The sequence below is a fragment of the Triturus cristatus genome, chromosome 11, assembly GCF_964204655.1.
Source record: "Triturus cristatus chromosome 11, aTriCri1.1, whole genome shotgun sequence".
In the NCBI taxonomy this organism is placed as follows: domain Eukaryota; kingdom Metazoa; phylum Chordata; class Amphibia; order Caudata; family Salamandridae; genus Triturus; species Triturus cristatus.
The window spans coordinates 21037927-21057091 of NC_140594.1; the positions used below are offsets into that span (position 1 = coordinate 21037927).

The window sequence follows — 19165 nt, forward strand, 5'->3', positions numbered from 1 at the left end:
TAGCCAGAGTGGGACTCTTCTCTAATGTTAGCCAGAGTGGGACTCTTCTCTAATGTTAGCCAGAGTGGGACTCTTCTCTAATGTTAGCCAGAGTGGGACTCTTCTCTAATGTTAGCCAGAGTGGGACTCTTCTCTAATGTTAGCCAGAGTGGGACTCTTCTCTAATGTTAGCCAGAGTGGGACTCTTCTCTAATGTTAGCCAGAGTGGGACTCTTCTCTAATGTTAGCCAGAGTGGGACTCTTCTCTAATGTTAGCCAGAGTGGGACTCTTCTCTAATGTTAGCCAGAGTGGGACTCTTCTCTAATGTTAGCCAGAGTGGGACTCTTCTCTAATGTTAGCCAGAGTGGGACTCTTCTCTAATGTTAGCCAGAGTGGGACTCTTCTCTAATGTTAGCCAGAGTGGGACTCTTCTCTAATGTTAGCCAGAGTGGGACTCTTCTCTAATGTTAGCCAGAGTGGGACTCTTCTCTAATGTTAGCCAGAGTGGGACTCTTCTCTAATGTTAGCCAGAGTGGGACTCTTCTCTAATGTTAGCCAGAGTGGGACTCTTCTCTAATGTTAGCCAGAGTGGGACTCTTCTCTAATGTTAGCCAGAGTGGGACTCTTCTCTAATGTTAGCCAGAGTGGGACTCTACTGTAATGTTAGCCAGAGTGGAACTCTACTGTAATGTTAGCCATAGTGGAACTCTACTGTAATGTTAGCCATAGTGGAACTCTACTGTAATGTTAGCCAGAGTTGAACTCTACTGTAATGTTAGCCAGAGTTGAACTCTACTGTAATGTTAGCCAGAGTTGAACTCTACTGTAATGTTAGCCAGAGTTGAACTCTACTGTAATGTTAGCCAGAGTTGAACTCTACTGTAATGTTAGCCAGAGTGGAACACTACTGTAATGTTAGCCAGAGTGGAACTCTACTGTAATGTTAGCCAGAGTGGAACTCTACTGTAATGTTAGCCGGAGTGGAACTCTACTGTAATGTTAGCCGGAGTGGAACTCTACTGTAATGTTAGCCGGAGTGGGACTCTTCTCTAATGTTAGCCGGAGTGTAACTCTACTGTAATTTTAGCCAGAGTGTAACTCTACTGTAATTTTAGCCAGAGTGTAACTCTACTGTAATTTTAGCCAGAGTGTAACTCTACTGTAATGTTAGCCAGAGTGTAACTCTACTGTAATGTTAGCCAGAGTGTAACTCTACTGTAATGTTAGCCAGAGTGTAACTCTACTGTAATGTTAGCCAGAGTGTAACTCTACTGTAATGTTAGCCAGAGTGTAACTACTGTAATGTTAGCCAGAGTGTAACTCTACTGTAATGTTAGCCAGAGTGTAACTCTACTGTAATGTTAGCCGGAGTGGAACTCTACTGTAATGTTAGCCAGAGAGTAACTCTACTGTAATGTTAGCCGGAGTGGAACTCTACTGTAATGTTAGCCAGAGTGTAACTCTACTGTAATGTTAGCCAGAGTGTAACTCTACTGTAATGTTAGCCAGAGTGTAACTCTACTGTAATGTTAGCCAGAGTGGGACTCTTCTCTAATGTTAGCCAGAGTGTAACTCTACTGTAATGTTAGCCAGAGTGGGACTCTTCTCTAATGTTAGCCAGAGTGGGACTCTTCTCTAATGTTAGCCAGAGTGGGACTCTTCTCTAATGTTAGCCAGAGTGGGACTCTTCTCTAATGTTAGCCAGAGTGTAACTCTACTGTAATGTTAGCCGGAGTGGAACTCTACTGTAATGTTAGCCAGAGAGTAACTCTACTGTAATGTTAGCCGGAGTGGAACTCTACTGTAATGTTAGCCAGAGTGGGACTCTTCTCTAATGTTAGCCAGAGTGGGACTCTTCTCTAATGTTAGCCAGAGTGGGACTCTTCTCTAATGTTAGCCAGAGTGGGACTCTTCTCTAATGTTAGCCAGAGTGGGACTCTTCTCTAATGTTAGCCAGAGTGGGACTCTTCTCTAATGTTAGCCAGAGTGGGACTCTTCTCTAATGTTAGCCAGAGTGGGACTCTTCTCTAATGTTAGCCAGAGTGGGACTCTTCTCTAATGTTAGCCAGAGTGGGACTCTTCTCTAATGTTAGCCAGAGTGGGACTCTTCTCTAATGTTAGCCAGAGTGGGACTCTTCTCTAATGTTAGCCAGAGTGGGACTCTTCTCTAATGTTAGCCAGAGTGGGACTCTTCTCTAATGTTAGCCAGAGTGGGACTCTTCTCTAATGTTAGCCAGAGTGGGACTCTTCTCTAATGTTAGCCAGAGTGGGACTCTTCTCTAATGTTAGCCAGAGTGGGACTCTTCTCTAATGTTAGCCAGAGTGGGACTCTTCTCTAATGTTAGCCAGAGTGGGACTCTTCTCTAATGTTAGCCAGAGTGGGACTCTTCTCTAATGTTAGCCAGAGTGGGACTCTTCTCTAATGTTAGCCAGAGTGTAACTCTACTGTAATGTTAGCCATAGTGTAACTCTACTGTAATGTTAGCCATAGTGGAACTCTACTGTAATGTTAGCCAGAGTTGAACTCTACTGTAATGTTAGCCAGAGTTGAACTCTACTGTAATGTTAGCCAGAGTTGAACTCTACTGTAATGTTAGCCAGAGTTGAACTCTACTGTAATGTTAGCCAGAGTTGAACTCTACTGTAATGTTAGCCAGAGTTGAACTCTACTGTAATGTTAGCCAGAGTTGAACTCTACTGTAATGTTAGCCAGAGTTGAACTCTACTGTAATGTTAGCCAGAGTGTAACTCTACTGTAATGTTAGCCAGAGTGTAACTCTACTGTAATGTTAGCCAGAGTGGAACTCTACTGTAATGTTAGCCAGAGTGGAACACTACTGTAATGTTAGCCAGAGTGGAACTCTACTGTAATGTTAGCCAGAGTGGAACTCTACTGTAATGTTAGCCAGAGTGGAACTCTACTGTAATGTTAGCCGGAGTGGAACTCTACTGTAATGTTAGCCGGAGTGGAACTCTACTGTAATGTTAGCCGGAGTGGGACTCTTCTCTAATGTTAGCCGGAGTGTAACTCTACTGTAATGTTAGCCAGAGTGTAACTCTACTGTAATGTTAGCCAGAGTGTAACTCTACTGTAATGTTAGCCAGAGTGTAACTCTACTGTAATGTTAGCCAGAGTGTAACTACTGTAATGTTAGCCAGAGTGTAACTCTACTGTAATGTTAGCCAGAGTGTAACTCTACTGTAATGTTAGCCGGAGTGTAACTCTACTGTAATGTTAGCCAGAGAGTAACTCTACTGTAATGTTAGCCAGAGAGTAACTCTACTGTAATGTTAGCCAGAGTGTAACTCTACTGTAATGTTAGCCAGAGTGTAACTCTACTGTAATGTTAGCCAGAGTGGGACTCTTCTCTAATGTTAGCCAGAGTGTAACTCTACTGTAATGTTAGCCATAGTGGAACTCTACTGTAATGTTAGCCAGAGTGGAACTCTACTGTAATGTTAGCCGGAGTGGAACTCTACTGTAATGTTAGCCGGAGTGGGACTCTTCTCTAATGTTAGCCGGAGTTGAACTCTACTGTAATGTTAGCCAGAGTGGAACTCTACTGTAATGTTAGCCAGAGTGTAACTCTACTGTAATGTTAGCCAGAGTTGAACTCTACTGTAATGTTAGCCAGAGTTGAACTCTACTGTAATGTTAGCCAGAGTGTAACTCTACTGTAATGTTAGCCAGAGTGTAACTCTACTGTAATGTTAGCCAGAGTGTAACTCTACTGTAATGTTAGCCAGAGTGGAACTCTACTGTAATGTTAGCCAGAGTGGAACTCTACTGTAATGTTAGCCGGAGTGGAACTCTACTGTAATGTTAGCCGGAGTGGAACTCTACTGTAATGTTAGCCGGAGTGGGACTCTACTGTAATGTTAGCCAGAGTTGAACTCTACTGTAATGTTAGCCAGAGTGTAACTCTACTGTAATGTTAGCCAGAGTGTAACTCTACTGTAATGTTAGCCAGAGTGTAACTCTACTGTAATGTTAGCCAGAGTGTAACTCTACTGTAATGTTAGCCAGAGTGTAACTCTACTGTAATGTTAGCCAGAGTGTAACTCTACTGTAATGTTAGCCAGAGTGTAACTCTACTGTAATGTTAGCCAGAGTGTAACTCTACTGTAATGTTAGCCAGAGTGTAACTCTACTGTAATGTTAGCCAGAGAGTAACTCTACTGTAATGTTAGCCAGAGAGTAACTCTACTGTAATGTTAGCCGGAGTGGAACTCTACTCTAATGTTAGCCAGAGAGGGACTCTTCTCTAATGTTAGCCACAGAGGAACTCTTTGCCAAGGTTAGCCGGAGTGGAACTCTTCTCTAACTTTAGCCTGAGTGGAACTCTTCTCTAACTTTAGCCTGAGTTGAACTCTTCTCTGTTAGCCAGAGTTGAACTCTTCTCTGTTAGCCAGAGTGGAACTCTTCTCTGTTAGCCAGAGTGGAACTCTTCTCTGTTAGCCAGAGTGGAACTCTTCTCTGTTAGCCAGAGTTGAACTCTTCTCTGTTAGCCAGAGTTGAACTCTTCTCTGTTAGCCAGAGTTGAACTCTTCTCTGTTAGCCAGAGTGGAACTCTTCTCTGAGTGGGACTCTTCTCTAATGTTAGCCAGAGTGGGACTCTTCTCTAATGTTAGCCAGAGAGGGACTCTTCTCTAATGTTAGCCACAGAGGAACTCTTTGCCAAGGTTAGCCGGAGTGGAACTCTACTGTAATGTTAGCCAGAGTGGAACTCTACTGTAATGTTAGCCAGAGTGTAACTCTACTGTAATGTTAGCCAGAGTTGAACTCTACTGTAATGTTAGCCAGAGTGTAACTCTACTGTAATGTTAGCCAGAGTGTAACTACTGTAATGTTAGCCAGAGTGTAACTCTACTGTAATGTTAGCCAGAGTGTAACTCTACTGTAATGTTAGCCGGAGTGTAACTCTACTGTAATGTTAGCCAGAGAGTAACTCTACTGTAATGTTAGCCGGAGTGGAACTCTACTGTAATGTTAGCCAGAGTGTAACTCTACTGTAATGTTAGCCAGAGTGTAACTCTACTGTAATGTTAGCCAGAGTGTAACTCTACTGTAATGTTAGCCAGAGTGGGACTCTTCTCTAATGTTAGCCAGAGTGTAACTCTACTGTAATGTTAGCCATAGTGGAACTCTACTGTAATGTTAGCCGGAGTGGAACTCTACTGTAATGTTAGCCGGAGTGGGACTCTTCTCTAATGTTAGCCGGAGTTGAACTCTACTGTAATGTTAGCCAGAGTGGAACTCTACTGTAATGTTAGCCAGAGTGTAACTCTACTGTAATGTTAGCCAGAGTTGAACTCTACTGTAATGTTAGCCAGAGTTGAACTCTACTGTAATGTTAGCCAGAGTGTAACTCTACTGTAATGTTAGCCAGAGTGTAACTCTACTGTAATGTTAGCCAGAGTGTAACTCTACTGTAATGTTAGCCAGAGTGTAACTCTACTGTAATGTTAGCCAGAGTGGAACTCTACTGTAATGTTAGCCGGAGTGGAACTCTACTGTAATGTTAGCCGGAGTGGAACTCTACTGTAATGTTAGCCGGAGTGGAACTCTACTGTAATGTTAGCCGGAGTGGGACTCTACTGTAATGTTAGCCAGAGTTGAACTCTACTGTAATGTTAGCCAGAGTGTAACTCTACTGTAATGTTAGCCAGAGTGTAACTCTACTGTAATGTTAGCCAGAGTGTAACTCTACTGTAATGTTAGCCAGAGTGTAACTCTACTGTAATGTTAGCCAGAGTGTAACTCTACTGTAATGTTAGCCAGAGTGTAACTCTACTGTAATGTTAGCCAGAGTGTAACTCTACTGTAATGTTAGCCAGAGTGTAACTCTACTGTAATGTTAGCCAGAGTGTAACTCTACTGTAATGTTAGCCAGAGTGTAACTCTACTGTAATGTTAGCCAGAGAGTAACTCTACTGTAATGTTAGCCGGAGTGGAACTCTACTCTAATGTTAGCCAGAGAGGGACTCTTCTCTAATGTTAGCCACAGAGGAACTCTTTGCCAAGGTTAGCCGGAGTGGAACTCTTCTCTAACTTTAGCCTGAGTGGAACTCTTCTCTAACTTTAGCCTGAGTTGAACTCTTCTCTGTTAGCCAGAGTTGAACTCTTCTCTGTTAGCCAGAGTGGAACTCTTCTCTGTTAGCCAGAGTGGAACTCTTCTCTGTTAGCCAGAGTGGAACTCTTCTCTGTTAGCCAGAGTGGAACTCTTCTCTGTTAGCCAGAGTGGAACTCTTCTCTGTTAGCCAGAGTGGAACTCTTCTCTGTTAGCCAGAGTTGAACTCTTCTCTGTTAGCCAGAGTTGAACTCTTCTCTGTTAGCCAGAGTTGAACTCTTCTCTGTTAGCCAGAGTTGAACTCTTCTCTGTTAGCCAGAGTGGAACTCTTCTCTGAGTGGGACTCTTCTCTAATGTTAGCCAGAGTGGGACTCTTCTCTAATGTTAGCCAGAGAGGGACTCTTCTCTAATGTTAGCCACAGAGGAACTCTTTGCCAAGGTTAGCCAGAGTGTAACTCTACTGTAATGTTAGCCAGAGTGTAACTCTACTGTAATGTTAGCCAGAGTGTAACTCTACTGTAATGTTAGCCAGAGTGTAACTCTACTGTAATGTTAGCCAGAGTGGAACTCTACTGTAATGTTAGCCGGAGTGGAACTCTACTGTAATGTTAGCCGGAGTGGAACTCTACTGTAATGTTAGCCGGAGTGGAACTCTACTGTAATGTTAGCCGGAGTGGGACTCTACTGTAATGTTAGCCAGAGTGTAACTCTACTGTAATGTTAGCCAGAGTGTAACTCTACTGTAATGTTAGCCAGAGTGTAACTCTACTGTAATGTTAGCCAGAGTGTAACTCTACTGTAATGTTAGCCAGAGTGTAACTCTACTGTAATGTTAGCCAGAGTGTAACTCTACTGTAATGTTAGCCAGAGTGTAACTCTACTGTAATGTTAGCCAGAGTGTAACTCTACTGTAATGTTAGCCAGAGTGTAACTCTACTGTAATGTTAGCCAGAGTGTAACTCTACTGTAATGTTAGCCAGAGTGTAACTCTACTGTAATGTTAGCCAGAGTGTAACTCTACTGTAATGTTAGCCAGAGAGTAACTCTACTGTAATGTTAGCCGGAGTGGAACTCTACTCTAATGTTAGCCAGAGAGGGACTCTTCTCTAATGTTAGCCACAGAGGAACTCTTTGCCAAGGTTAGCCGGAGTGGAACTCTTCTCTAACTTTAGCCTGAGTGGAACTCTTCTCTAACTTTAGCCTGAGTTGAACTCTTCTCTGTTAGCCAGAGTTGAACTCTTCTCTGTTAGCCAGAGTGGAACTCTTCTCTGTTAGCCAGAGTGGAACTCTTCTCTGTTAGCCAGAGTTGAACTCTTCTCTGTTAGCCAGAGTTGAACTCTTCTCTGTTAGCCAGAGTTGAACTCTTCTCTGTTAGCCAGAGTTGAACTCTTCTCTGTTAGCCAGAGTTGAACTCTTCTCTGTTAGCCAGAGTTGAACTCTTCTCTGTTAGCCAGAGTGGAACTCTTCTCTGAGTGGGACTCTTCTCTAATGTTAGCCAGAGTGGGACTCTTCTCTAATGTTAGCCAGAGTGGGACTCTTCTCTAATGTTAGCCAGAGAGGGACTCTTCTCTAATGTTAGCCACAGAGGAACTCTTTGCCAAGGTTAGCCGGAGTGGAACTCTTCTCTAACTTTAGCCTGAGTTGAACTCTTCTCTGTTAGCCAGAGTGGGACTCTTCTCTGTTAGCCAGAGTGGAACTCTTCTCTGTTAGCCAGAGTGGAACTCTTCTCTAACTTTAGCCAGAGTTGGACTCTTCTCTGTTAGCCAGAGTGGGACTCTTCTCTGTTAGCCAGAGTGGGACTCTTCTCTGTTAGCCAGAGTGGAACTCTTCTCTGTTAGCCAGAGTGGAACTCTTCTCTGTTAGCCAGAGTGGAACTCTTCTCTGTTAGCCAGAGTGGGACTCTTCTCTGTTAGCCAGAGTGGGACTCTTCTCTGTTAGCCAGAGTGGGACTCTTCTCTGTTAGCCAGAGTGGGACTCTTCTCTGTTAGCCAGAGTGGAACTCTTCTCTGTTAGCCAGAGTGGAACTCTTCTCTAACTTTAGCCAGAGTTGGACTCTTCTCTGTTAGCCAGAGTGGGACTCTTCTCTGTTAGCCAGAGTGGGACTCTTCTCTGTTAGCCAGAGTGGAACTCTTCTCTGTTAGCCAGAGTGGAACTCTTCTCTGTTAGCCAGAGTGGGACTCTTCTCTGTTAGCCAGAGTGGGACTCTTCTCTGTTAGCCAGAGTGGGACTCTTCTCTAATGTTAGCCAGAGTGGGACTCTTCTCTAATGTTAGCCAGAGTGGGACTCTTCTCTAATGTTAGCCAGAGTGGGACTCCTCTCTGTTAGCCAGAGTGGGACTCCTCTCTGTTAGCCAGAGTGGGACTCCTCTCTGTTAGCCAGAGTGGGACTCCTCTCTGTTAGCCAGAGTGGGACTCCTCTCTGTTAGCCAGAGTGGGACTCCTCTCTGTTAGCCAGAGTGGGACTCCTCTCTGTTAGCCAGAGTGGGACTCCTCTCTGTTAGCCAGAGTGGGACTCCTCTCTGTTAGCCAGAGTGGGACTCCTCTCTGTTAGCCAGAGTGGGACTCCTCTCTGTTAGCCAGAGTGGGACTCCTCTCTGTTAGCCAGAGTGGGACTCCTCTCTGTTAGCCAGAGTGGGACTCCTCTCTGTTAGCCAGAGTGGGACTCCTCTCTGTTAGCCAGAGTGGGACTCCTCTCTGTTAGCCAGAGGGGGACTCCTCTCTGTTAGCCAGAGGGGGACTCCTCTCTGTTAGCCAGAGGGGGACTCCTCTCTGTTAGCCAGAGGGGGACTCCTCTCTGTTAGCCAGAGGGGGACTCCTCTCTGTTAGCCAGAGGGGGACTCCTCTCTGTTAGCCAGAGGGGGACTCCTCTCTGTTAGCCAGAGGGGGACTCCTCTCTGTTAGCCAGAGGGGGACTCCTCTCTGTTAGCCAGAGGGGGACTCCTCTCTGTTAGCCAGAGTGGGACTCCTCTCTGTTAGCCAGAGTGGGACTCCTCTCTGTTAGCCAGAGTGGGACTCCTCTCTGTTAGCCAGAGTGGGACTCCTCTCTGTTAGCCAGAGTGGGACTCCTCTCTGTTAGCCAGAGTGGGACTCCTCTCTGTTAGCCAGAGTGGGACTCCTCTCTGTTAGCCAGAGTGGGACTCCTCTCTGTTAGCCAGAGTGGGACTCCTCTCTGTTAGCCAGAGTGGGACTCCTCTCTGTTAGCCAGAGTGGGACTCCTCTCTGTTAGCCAGAGTGGGACTCCTCTCTGTTAGCCAGAGTGGGACTCTTCTCTGTTAGCCAGAGTGGGACTCTTCTCTGTTAGCCAGAGTGGGACTCTTCTCTGTTAGCCAGAGTGGGACTCTTCTCTGTTAGCCAGAGTGGGACTCTTCTCTGTTAGCCAGAGTGGGACTCTTCTCTGTTAGCCTGAGTGGGACTCTTCTCTGTTAGCCTGAGTGGGACTCTTCTCTGTTAGCCTGAGTGGGACTCTTCTCTGTTAGCCTGAGTGGGACTCTTCTCTGTTAGCCTGAGTGGGACTCTTCTCTGTTAGCCTGAGTGGAACTCTTCTCTGTTCGCCTGAGTGGAACTCTTCTCTGTTCGCCTGAGTGGAACTCTTCTCTGTTCGCCTGAGTGGAACTCTTCTCTGTTCGCCTGAGTGGAACTCTTCTCTGTTCGCCTGAGTGGAACTTTTCTCTGTTAGCCTGAGTGGGACTCTTCTCTGTTAGCCTGAGTGGGACTCTTCTCTGTTAGCCTGAGTGGGACTCTTCTCTGTTAGCCTGAGTGGGACTCTTCTCTGTTAGCCTGAGTGGAACTCTTCTCTGTTCGCCTGAGTGGAACTCTTCTCTGTTCGCCTGAGTGGAACTCTTCTCTGTTCGCCTGAGTGGAACTCTTCTCTGTTCGCCTGAGTGGAACTTTTCTCTGTTAGCCTGAGTGGGACTCTTCTCTGTTAGCCTGAGTGGGACTCTTCTCTGTTAGCCTGAGTGGGACTCTTCTCTGTTAGCCTGAGTGGAACTCTTCTCTGTTCGCCTGAGTGGAACTCTTCTCTGTTCGCCTGAGTGGAACTTTTCTCTGTTCGCCTGAGTGGGACTCTTCTCTGTTAGCCTGAGTGGAACTCTTCTCTGTTCGCCTGAGTGGAACTCTTCTCTGTTCGCCTGAGTGGAACTCTTCTCTGTTCGCCTGAGTGGAACTTTTCTCTGTTCGCCTGAGTGGGACTCTTCTCTGTTAGCCTGAGTGGGACTCTTCTCTGTTAGCCTGAGTGGGACTCTTCTCTGAGCGGAACTCTTTCCTAATGTTAGCCATAGTGGAGCCACGTCTGCAAGGTCCTCACTGGAGAGGATGAAAAGGTAACTCTGGTCCACATATTGTTGGAGTCGACTTGGGTGTTCCCTCTCAGCGAATGTGCTAGAGACAAGTTCACTAGATCTAGGCTGGTAGTTTGCCAGGCTCTGTGGTGTGCGGATGGAGTTTTATTTTGGGAGGGTGGTAATCGGAAAGCGTTTGAGAAGGAAGTGATGGCAAGGCTGTGCCTTGAGACCCTCAGGGATGAGTAGACGCACCATACAAAATTCCTGATTGATTAACTGATGGGAATGACTCCGAGCAGGAAGGCACTTATCTCAACAAAGTCTTAGGGGATACATTGTTTGATGGAGGCAACTGAGCACATTTTCATGGGCAAGCTAGACTTGTCTTCTTTAATGCCATGCTTGCGCACCTTTTCGGACTCCAAACTCTTGAAAGAAATTAAGTGGTAAAAAATGGGAACAGGTGAAATGGTACAGTGGTGGTCTAACACGGGGTATGTAACCGTGGATATTTTAGAATGCAAGAACTAGATCTCTGCAGTCTTGTCGTGATGAGCAGAAGTTGTTCTTTGGGGTGTCTGGATGAGCCAGTCCTTCAAAGATGCTGAACACCCGCCCTGGAGGACTCTTTTACTGAGCTGTGAAAGCTCGACCCCTATGGCTTTACAGAGCTGTGTGGTAAGCACTTGCGAGTTCTCCAGGACACGGCTTCAGAAACTTGCGCAAAGTCCACTCCAGGACACGGCGTCAGAGACTTACGCAAAGTCCACTCTGGGACACGGCGTCAGAGACTTATGCAAAGTCCACTCCAGGACACGGCTTCAGAGACTTACGCAAAGTCCACTCCAGGACACGGCAACAAAGACTTACGCAAAGTCCACTCCAGGACACGGCATCAGAGACTTACGCAAAGTCCACTCCAGGACACGGCGTCAGAGACTTACGCAAAGTCCACTCCAGGACACGGCGTCAGAGACTTACGCAAAGTCCACTCTGGGACACGGCATCAGAGACTTACGCAAAGTCCACTCCAGGACACGGCGTCAGAGACTTACGCAAAGTCCACTCCAGGACACGGCGTCAGAGACTTACGCAAAGCCCATTCCAGGACACGGCGTCAGAGACTTACGCAAAGCCCACTCCAGGACACGCCGTCAGAGACTTACGCAAAGTCCACTCCAGGACACGGCGTCAGAGACTTACGCAAAGTCCACTCTGGGACACAGCTAGATCACTTTACCTCAGCTGGCTCCTTACTGAACCCTTTGTTCTTGGCTTTGATGCTCAGCTTAGGGTGCCTTGTTTTGGCAGGAGGCTAAAGTAGCATAACCTGTATTTGTAAAGTGCATGGTCACCCAAGTTTGTGGTTTCTCGACGTTGAAATTACAGGTTTATTGCTACCCAGGTCAATGGAACTCATGTCGAGAGGGATAGATGTGTTACACTTAAGGTTGTCGAGTCGTGTTCTGCGTCTGACCTTTGCAGCATTTTATGATATCTTAACGTCCGAAGCCAGATTTACTAAAGACCCCTAAATTGAAGTCACAGAGCTGTGGGACTAAGGGCGCTGCTGAGGATCCTCTTTTCATTGGCTCGCGTGGCTGCCATTTAAAAATAGAGTATTTGTGGAGGGGGGTTTGTTGCTGAGTCAGCACATAGTAGGGCAGGGAGATGAAAGACAATGGAAGAAGTGAAGGATGTCTCGAGATCCGTGGAGCCTCCTCACAGCCTCACAAGGAGCCCTGCTACAATACCAGGTTTCTGTCAAGAAAGAGCGCTTTTGAGAATTCCGCTGCCGGCTCTCAAACGTGGCATTTTAGAAGCCACGGAAGCATTAGTGAATGGATTAAGGTTGGTTTTCCTACAACAATCTATTTAAATATACTTTTTAAATTACTGTAAAGGTAAAATTGTATGAAAATCTGCTTGACTTGACAGGATAAGGTTCTGTTGGGCCACGTGCAATGGCTCCAGGGTGGGGGATGGGTAGGACAGAGACCGCCTCTGGCACCCTCTTGTTTCCAAGGAGCTGAAGATTTACAGAGCGAGAGGAATGAACTGTTAGGGTTGGAGCCACTCAAGAGAGCAGCTGTGACAATCAACGTGTGGAGCACTGACCGACAAAATCATAAACAACAAAGTAAACGTCTTCAAGCTTTCACCCTGTTCTAACCTAAACATTTAGTTTAGCATTAGAGGTGTCGAACTTTAACCGAAATTGTGTCTCTAAACAAGTTTGCATTTTGCAACCAATAATTTCCTGACAAAACCTTTTCCAAATCACATACTTTGTTAAAAGGACAAAGCATTTATCGAAAATGTCACAGGTTGACCTCTTGCAATAGCTCGCCCATACATACGTAGGGGGACGTCCATAATCTCCGTAGGGTCCTGTCTACAAAGAGGGTGACTGCTTTGAGGCACATCAGTGACCTTTAGTTTGCACACTGAGCGGTCCTTCTTACAGGGAGAGGGGATGGCTGCTGTACCTGTGGGGCCAGGAGGGTAACGAACACCTTGAGGAGGGGCCGTTCTTGATGCCTCTGGAGTGATGTGATCACAACTCTTCTGCCCGGTTCTTGATGCCTATGGAGTGGTGTGATCACAACTCTTCCTGCTTGGTTCTTGATGCCTATGGAGTGGTGTGATCACAACTCTTCTGCCCGGTTCTTGATGCCTATGGAGTGGTGTGATCACAACTCTTCCTGCCTGGTTCTTGATGCCTCTGGAGTGGTGTGGTCACAACTCTTCCTGCCTGGTTCTTGATGCCAATGGAGAGGTGTGGTCATAACTCTTCCTGCCTGGTTCTTGATGCCTCTGGAGTGGTGTGGTCACAACTCTTCCTGACTGGTTCTTGATGCCTCTGGAGTGGTGTGGTCACAACTCTTCCTGCCTGGTTCTTGATGCCTCTGGAGTGGTGTGGTCACAACTCTTCCTGCCTGGTTCTTGATGCCTCTGGAGTGGTGTGGTCACAACTCTTCCTGCCTGGTTCTTGATGCCTCTGGAGTGGTGTGGTCACAACTCTTCCTGCCTGGTTCTTGATGCATCTGGAGTGGTGTGGTCACAACTCTTCCTGCCTGGTTCTTGATGCATCTGGAGTGGTGTGGTCACAACTCTTCCTGCCTGGTTCTTGATGCATCTGGAGTGGTGTGGTCACAACTGTTCCTATCTGGTTCTTGATGCCTCTGGAGTGGTGTGGTCACAACTGTTCCTATCTGGTTCTTGATGCCTCTGGAGTGGTGTGGTCACAACTCTTCCTGCCTGGTTCTTGATGCATCTGGAGTGGTGTGGTCACAACTCTTCCTGCCTGGTTCTTGATGCATCTGGAGTGGTGTAGTCACAACTCTTCCTGCCTGGTAACTCTTCTTGCCTGGTTCTTGATGCATCTGGAGGGGTGTGGTCACAACTCTTCCTGCCTGGTTCTTGATGCATCTGGAGTGGTGTGGTCACAACTCTTCCTGCCTGGTTCTTGATGCATCTGGAGTGGTGTGGTCACAACTCTTCCTGCCTGGTAACTCTTCTTGCCTGGTTCTTGATGCATCTGGAGGGGTGTGGTCACAACTCTTCCTGCCTGGTTCTTGATGCATCTGGAGTGGTGTGGTCACAACTCTTCCTGCCTGGTTCTTGATGCATCTGGAGTGGTGTGGTCACAACTCTTCCTGCCTGGTAACTCTTCTTGCCTGGTTCTTGATGCATCTGGAGGGGTGTGGTCACAACTCTTCCTGCCTGGTTCTTAATGCCAATGGAGTGGTGTGGTCATAACTCGTCCTGCCTGGTTCCTGATGCCTCTGGAGTGGTGTGGTCATAACTCTTCCTGCCTGGTTCTAGATGCCTATGGAGTAGTGTGATCACAACTCCTCCTGCATGGTTTTTGATGCCTTTGGAGAGGTGTGGTCACTAATCTTCAGGCTACGCAAACCCTGGCCACTTGGTTTTGGATGCTCAGACCTACACCTGAAGCACAGCCTGGCCACCTTACTTCTAGAACCATGGGGGTGATAGAGTATGCATGTTTTTATTTAGATTTTCACAGACAACTGATGCACATTCTTACATGGACAGTGAGTTACCACTTAAAGATTGAACACAAGTCAAAAAGGGATATCATAAATTGAATAAGCCGGCAATTTCTATCATATTGTCCAATGTGAAAAAGGAGAAGTAACACAATACGCTCAAATTCTTCAACCAACCTTACAAACATATCTATGCAAATATATCTATAATATTTACAAAAAAAGGAGAAGAAAAAGCTACTCTGAATATCTTTAAAGAAAACATTGGAAACTTCCTACCAGAGATCAAGGTTAACACAGGAAATAGGACTTAGTTTTGAGTCCTCTAGCCATCCCTTGCTTTCCCCAAGATAGGACAAGTACGAATGAAAGACTATTATTAAAGAAATGGCCCCAAATATAATTTAACATGTGAGGTTGATCATTACGTTTATCGATCAGCCTCTTGTGTACTTCTATCAAGGATATCGAGTCCATCCAATTCTTAGATGCAGGCTTCGTTGTCCTATTCAAAAGTCTGAGAGGACATCATTTTGGCAGTGCAACAGCTGAGTCGTTTAATTGTTTTACGGTTATTCATCCCTCTAATCTTGTGTGTGTCTTGTAGCATTGCAAGCACTGGTGAAGGGTTAATGGACAAATCCCAATTTAATATATATATTTTTTTTAAAGCAAAAGGCGTCAAATGAGACATCAGTAGATTTGTATATTAGGAAAGTGCCAGTGAGTGTGATGTAGGTCACCCTCTGCACGTCAGCGCCGCCAGCTTGAAGAGAGGACATTTTAGCCCTTGAAGCTTGTAACGGGTCCAGTCCTGTAGGACCTTAAAGAAGCTAAATTTAGAACATGCTTCGTTAAGACCTTCGTCATGAGTCCCCGTAAGATCTGACCATTCTTCCTCAGTGCATGTTTATGGGAATCCTGCTTGCCACCTACGCCTAAGGAAGCGTTCCATCTAACCAAACAGCCAGAACGGTGGCGTCACATCATGGCTGTGACTCGAGCTTGGTCAGCGTCTTAATTGCAAATATTTCCTAAACTGGCTTTAGTGCACATAAAGCTCCGTAGAGAGTTCTGTGAAGGATTTAAGAGCACCAGATGAACTTTTGTGCTCAATGGTCTGGATCCCGTTGTCCAGATGGTCATGTCATATAATGGCCTATACTCTATTGTTAATGCTGCATTATTCCAGAGAGGGTCTCCTGGATGAAGGAAGCCCCTCCTCTGAAGGGTTTGTACAGTAGCATTGGATGCCCCAGGCATGGCTTCGCTCTGGGTTCACTTTATTTTATACACCGCAAAATGGGGAACTTATTGATGAGGTCCATCAGGGGCTTCTAAAGTGAAATCTGGAGTACTGGTTGTTGGAGCGGAATAAGTCCATAGTTTACATTGAAAGCTCGTCTCTCTCAGGTTTAGGAATCAGGGAAATGCATGCCCTACAGAAATGTGGTCAAAGGACTCCTTCTCTGTAGCATCTTTTGCTTACAACACAGGAAATATCCTCTACAGAGGCATTATCTGCAGGACAATGTTTTATACAACTGCAGAAAACCTGTTGAAAAACTGCATCAGTTCAGACACTGAAGTCCTTCACTTCCCACATGACGTGCCTGTGGAGGCAGTTCATTCTTCTTGGGGCTAAGTGATGGACAGACTATCATTGATGCTGATCAGAGTCATCACATCTCTTTCCTAGATCAGCTGAGGCAAAAAAGCTCTCTCATCAAGTACAAGATGTATTTCAGATACCAGGAGATCGTGTGGCTTAGACACCCTAACTTGGATATTCTAGAATAGGTGAATTCCAGTCACAATTTACATTTGCCAAACTAATGATGGACTATCAGGCAACTCTTTGCCCTACTAAGAAACCGCGAAACAATGAGTGAGGGCAGCTTTGTCAGAATTAAAGCCTTGGGATTTCTAGAAGTTTACCAGAAAGTAAGATTTACCTCATTCTGTACATGATGGTGTTGTTAGCAGCACTGCATAAACTTCAAGTGACCCCCATATACTCTGGGTGTCGTTGCACGGGTTCAACATCGCCCATCATTTTTGTTATGTCAGATCAGTTTTTTAGAAATCCAAGGACAGGCCCGTGATTGGTTTAAAAGATGTTACACTTAATGACTATTGATGACACCACATCTGTCCTCCTGCAGAAGCTTGGATTGTGAAGGGCAGCAGTCAAGACTGCCTTGGAGCAGTCAACATCTGAGCACCTTTTTGTATTCCCTCACAAGGGTGCCTGAATAAATTCTGACTGAAGTAGTGCAATGCACCTTATCAATATTTGAAGAAAAAGTGATCCACAAAATGAAGCTGGAATAGAATGCGGCGTTCACTGAAGCTGAAACAGGCTGTTCATACCTCTTGAGATTGGCGTCGCTGCATTGTGTGCTGGTACCCGAACACAGGGGTCATAACATCGCTATCACAGGAGCTACTCTACAACGGTTATCATTCTATCGCTCAAACTACTCTTTCTTCATAGTATGGGACTGAAACCTATCCCGGTCATCCCTCTTCCGAGTTGAGTGGTGTTCCCCAAGGCGCATTCATGAAGACTCTTCTATGCTCTGCTTACATTATCTTTCTTGGTGAGATTTCTACTTTTGGCTACTCCTACCATCTGTACCCCATCTGAACACAAATCGTTTTCCTTTTCCCAACTTGTTTACCCAAATCCAATCACGAATGCCAGACGGACTACAATTTGCCAAAGGATGAGCTATTCACGCTTGATGCTCCAGTTCACAAAAATGTAGTTCCTTACTTTTCTTCCACAAAAGCACCCCTCTCTTGGCCCCACTTCCATATGCTCCAGACCTCCCCCCAATGGTCCAAGCCACAACTTAGCTTTCTCTCCATCAGGTTGAAACCTCAGAGTTATTCTTAGTCGCTCATGGAGTATGGACTCATTAAAAACAGTCAATACCAGGTCAGCTTAGTGCAAGTGGGAAAGCACACTCCTCTCTCCCATTCCACAGTCACAATCCATTAAGCATCTTTGGTACTCTCCAGACTGGACTACTGAAACTGCGTACTTATGGCCCCTCAATCTATACTCCTTCTTTCCATTTGGAAAGGTTATTCATTTCCCCACTCGAACTTTACTCATCCTTCCTAAACTCAAATCTAACACATCCTCGATGGTTGTCAGCTAAAAAACAGGGCACTCTACAAACTAGAGAATTTATATTGACATAATCCACCCTCGTACAAATCATCCCACAGCTAATCTGAACATTCCAGTCTCCTACACCCAGCTCCAAAAGAGCATGAACCACACTCAGTGAGTTTCAATTTGCCTTGAAGAGACACCTCATGCGACCAAAGATCATGACAACTTGTTCAATTATTGAATTTAGTTTGAATAAAAGTAATCTCAAAATTTGTGTAAGGTTTCGTAATCTGCTACCTCCTCATCACAGCACCACATCTATAATACATTCCAGTTTACGCGCCTCTAAGATGCCTGCGTTTCTTCTTGCTCCTTCCGAGGCTGGGTGGTTTCTCAGTCAAGAGCTGACAACTCTTCCTGGCTTGTTCTACATCTCTGTTGTGAGAGACAATGCTTTGGAAGACTCTCTGTCTTCGGACACACCAGAAAGCATCTGAAGGCCGCCTTTGATCCATATTGAGTTGCTTCCAGAGTTTCTCAGTGTCTTGATGTGCTACTACAGAAGCTGTGCTTTATTAAACACCAAAATACAAATACAAGTGGCCCTTCGTGATAGTCGTGGGACGTGGCTCAGTGGGGTGCCTTCATTCTCTTTGAGGTGTGTAGTATTGGTTTAGGTGGCCCAGGGGTCAAAGGCAGATGGCAAGGGTTGTAGCGGCCGGCTTGGGGTGTGGACGGCTGGTTAAGGAGAATAGACAAGTTAGAAGAGGATCCGTCGTTGCTTTGTTGGCCAGCTTTCTTTCCTCTCATACTGTAGACTCTTCAGGCAGCACATGCAGCATTTCTGTGCATTGAAGTAAGGATGAGTTACGTGAGGTTCTAGAGTCAACGATGACGTGAACGAAGGATGTGCCTCCGGAGCATAGACTGTGCAGCTGCATGTTCCTCCACGTGGACCGTCGCAAGGTCCCACCTCACCCCGTTGTTTGGCTCACGTACGATATTATGGGACAGTTCATCAGAGAGTTGGGACTGTGATGCACATGTCAGTGGAGTTTAAGAGTTGTCATTACCGTCTTCTCACACATCCGGGACCTTCAGGCTATTTGGGTGCTGAGGGGGAATTAACTAGTAGGTTGACTCCTAAGGTCCTGGGAGATCTCAGAAGAGCTGTGATTGAGGTGTTGCGCTAAAGCTATATGGGGGGGGGGGGGGGGGATTCAGCAGCTCATAGTCACATGTGGAGATGTTGCTGTTGGGTAGATCTGGAGCCTGTGAAGGAAGCTGCTGCCCACCCTCCCCTGGGATGTCTTTTGTGACTGACAGAGTGGGTTGATGGGGGAGGGGACACAATGCCTTTGTGGCATGGCAATCTTCCCACTTGGAAAGCTAATGGGCGTGTCTGTCAACCCTTGTTTAGTATGGGTGGGCTTGAGTGTTCTGGCTTCAGGGACTGCCCCCTTCCTCTCTGTTGTCGAGACTGCGAGAATGTTTTGATAATAGGGTCCTAGAGCATCAGACCCCCTTAGTGGTCCTTCGTAAGGTGGCGGGAGGCTTTAAAAGCCCACAAAGTCTTTTTCCATACAAAGAATATATTAAAACACATTATGCAGTTGCATCTAGTAAACTCCATAATGAAAGCAGATTAATTTTCCACTTGGGCAGGTTTAAATACTGCAGCAGAGAATTCCC

At 46.0% G+C, this 19165-nt stretch overlaps 1 protein-coding gene across 2 annotated transcripts in view; it reads right to left on the reverse strand.

Moving 5' to 3' along the window:
- The window catches only part of SLC15A4 (solute carrier family 15 member 4), a 327049-nt gene that overhangs the window by 88326 nt on the left and 219558 nt on the right, over positions 1 to 19165 (reverse strand). The gene's annotated exons all lie outside the window — the stretch shown is intronic.